Source organism: Salmo trutta, unplaced genomic scaffold (genome assembly GCF_901001165.1).
Source record: "Salmo trutta unplaced genomic scaffold, fSalTru1.1, whole genome shotgun sequence".
NCBI classification, from domain to species: Eukaryota; Metazoa; Chordata; class Actinopteri; order Salmoniformes; family Salmonidae; genus Salmo; species Salmo trutta.
In genome coordinates, this window is record NW_021823039.1 from 60,001 (window position 1) to 63,478 (window position 3,478).

At 52.9% G+C, this 3,478-nt stretch overlaps 1 non-coding gene across 1 annotated transcript; it reads right to left on the bottom strand.

Moving 5' to 3' along the window:
- Nucleotides 1-3,059: 3,059 nt before the first annotated feature.
- Nucleotides 3,060-3,175, bottom strand: LOC115188346 (U5 spliceosomal RNA). Its single transcript, XR_003876392.1, has one exon. It is a non-coding gene; the product is annotated as a U5 spliceosomal RNA (small nuclear RNA).
- Between the last annotated feature and the right edge of the window lie 303 nt (nt 3,176-3,478).

Below are 3,478 nucleotides of genomic sequence, written 5' to 3' on the forward strand. Positions count from 1 at the left end.
TTTTCCTCCTACAATATCCTATTATAAAGGCCCTAATCCTTACCTTAACTAAATCCCACCACTCTAACACCCCCTCGCACATGGACCGGAGGCCTTCAAGCCCCCGAAAGAAACCAAAAAAGGCATCAACGAAAGCTTGCTCCTCCAGCACATCCCGATCTAATTTCCAGTACCCCCTACCGAAGAGGCAGACTGGCGGCCCCCACCTGCAGGAGCACCCCGTCGTGATCCGAGAAGAACACAGGCAACAGCTGCCCAGACAACTGACCCAAAGACCTAGATAGAAAAATGTAGTCGAGCCTCCGCGCAACCCCCCGAGAGTTGCGCCATGTGGGACCAGCCATTGCCGGAGTAGTGTGCAGGCCTCCATCAACCAGACCATGGCAAGCCATTAGCCCGGTGATGGAGCCTGCACTACTATCCCCCCCTACCCCTAGATCTATATTAAAATCCCCCCCTATCACTAAGTGCCTATTTGTAACACACAGGGGCGTCAGACAGTCCACCATCTCCCTCCTGTCTGCCGCCACCTGTGGCCCATACACCACCACTAACCTATACCTACTATCCCTAAAAGTGACATCCATCCCCATAACCCTCCCCTGCATAACCATAAAGAACCCTCCACCTTTACATCTCTGTGCCCACACAAAATCCCTACCCCCGATGAGTGCACTCCCCCTATCCCCCAAACCGCCTCTCCCTTGTCCCACTCCCTTCTAAACCTATTGACATCCCCACCATCCCTCAGGTGAACCTCCTGTAGAAAACAGAAATCGAAACCCACCCCTTCTAAAAAACTAAACACCGCCCTCCTCTTAACAAAATCCCTTAACCCTCTTACATTTAAGCTAACAAAAGTAATCATCTTGAAAGAAAATTAAATTAAAATCAATACAAATCAACCTAACATCACCCAAATACTAAACCCAAATGAAAACAAAAACAGGAGGCTCACCCGATGCTCCCCTGCTCCATCTCCACCGGCGGGGACTCCCTCCGCACTCCCGATGTCCCCCCCGTCTTCCTCCATCCCACCAATCCAGGATGATGGAATGGTGTTTGGCCGCTGAATGTCCAGCACCCTGGGTTTACCCCCCACCTCCTCCACTTCCCCCTCCTCGTAACTTGTTGGGAAGAGAGTGGGAGAGCCCATGTCCTCAATCATGAACAGCGTCCCCCCTTCGGCCTTGTTGGGGTTGTTCCAAATCCCCCTGGAGTTGAGTGGCTGGGGAAACCAGCGAGGACACAGATGTTTCTCCCACCCCCATCGCTCGCTTGGCCACCCCCTCCCCCCTCTCGTTGTCCTCCGAGCCCCCCTTCCTTTTTCCTTTCTTTTTTTTCGGTGTTTGGTGTAGCGGGGAAAACACCACCCCCCCCTCCCCCCCAGCTCCTCCACCATTCCCCTCATCTCCTCCACTAGGGCACTTGATGTTATGCTGTCCCCCCACTCCCTCCCACCTTCCCCCTCCTCCTCGTCTTCTGGTCCTTCCGCCGTCTCCTTCTTCCCCACCTCTTCCTCCTCTGCTGCTCTCTCTGGCTCTCCACTTCCTTGCTTCTTCCTGCCTCCTTTCCTTCCTCTCCTCCTGGATCTCCTACTCCCTTGCCATCTCCATCTCTTCCTGCTGCCGCTCTTCTCTCGTCCTTTGAGGCCCTTCACCTCTGGGCCTCTGGTCGGGTCTTGTTCTTGGCCTCCTCCCCCTCCTCTTCTTCCCCCATCCCCCGCTCCTGTCCCCCCTCCAGCTGCAGACGCGTATGACCGCTGACGAGCCGGGCATCCCCGCCACAGGTGTGCAGATGAGCCACACCCGTGGCACGCCTTCGGCTCGTCACAGTCCCTAGCCTCGTGCTCTCCAGATCCACAAAATCTACATTTTCTCGTGCTGCACGAGGCTAGGATATGACCGTAGGCCATACAGCGCCTGCAAAACGGGGGCTGACGTGCATAAAATAATGTCCCCCTGTCAGCCCCCAGGGAGAACATTGCCGGGGGATGAAGGTATCCGCCCAGCCCCTTCGGGTCCTCCCTAAGGAGGGCCTGGAAACCCCTTCTGCCATTCCAAAATCCAAGTGAATCTTTGAGGGCCCTTGCTGAGGAGACGTTATCCATATATCTCCCCAGAAAGGCCCTCACCTCCTCATATTTGACATACGGATTGTACATGTTTACCGTTACAACCCTGTAATTATTCCTCGCAAGGCTGGTCACCTCATAATTGCACATTGGCTTCGTGCCTCCCACTGCTTTCGCCTTTCTTAGTACCTCATTGTGTTTTTCTTCTGTGTGTAATGCCACGTCAAAAGCTCCTTCCAATGAGTTCCCTTGTAGGCAAAACACGTCTTTAACTGACAGCTTGAAGATTCCAATCAAGATAGTCCTACCAAAGGTTTCTCGTCCAAACGGATCCAACTCCTTGTTCTTCCACGGTAAACCGAACCGTGTTTGCAAGCCCGATCACAGGGACCGACCTGTATGAAGTATTTTGCGCCATCTCCTCTAGGAGATTGGCGCCCTCGACTCCTCTCTTGCTCTCTTCTCAGAAAAGGAAAAAAACCCCTAAGAAGAAAAACAAAATGGCCGAGATACAATACCCAAAAATCAAAAAAACAACTTACCGCTCTCCTGTCGTCGACCTTTTGACTCAGCGAGCTCTGGGGCACCTCAGTACCAAGCTTGATCTGAGCCAAAAGGCCGAGAAGCGATAACCCACAAATTGACCCCTGCCACCCGCCGGGCCCCGGGGGTCTCGGCAGACCTCAGCGGTTTGGCAAAAGTTGTCTCCTCCCCACCCGACGCTTCCCTGGTGACAGGCGGGTGTTTTTTTTTAACAAGTCGCTAATGCGTCTTTAAGTCACTAGCTCTTTAAGCCTAGTGGACTATTTGTTTCAAGCCCGGAAAACACGTCAGTCGTCGTCGGGCTTGAACTCAATTGCCCCGAGCGACTACTTTGAGTGGAAAAATACGCCGGTCGGTCGGTCGGTCAGCCGGCTTCAAGTCAAACGCCTGAGCAAAAAGTCTCGGCGTCATCTCTGTCAATTTCTCTTGAAACAAGATACCGGGCTCTGCCAGAAGCAAAGCCCTTCCAAAATATGTTGAACTCGTAAGTGTTCCTCTCCACGGAAGTCTTTAGTAAAAGGCGAAAGGCTTGTGCGTAATGAAGAGAAACCAGAGTCGTATGGAAGTCAGAGGTCGGGGCCCGAGACACACACTGTGCACTCTAGGCCGGGTGCCCGCGGGTGGTTCCCGAACCCACTCTTCCAAGTTTGAGGGCTGTGGGTAAAAATTCACAGACAGACAGACTCCTGGTGAAGTGATTGTATTTTTTGGGGGGGTCAAAACACAGACAGACAGACAGACAGACAGACAGACAGACAGACAGACAGACAGACAGACAGACAGACAGACAATCCTGGTGAAGTGATTGTATTTTTTGGGGGGGTCAAAAACAACAGACAGAGACAGACAGAACAGACAGAC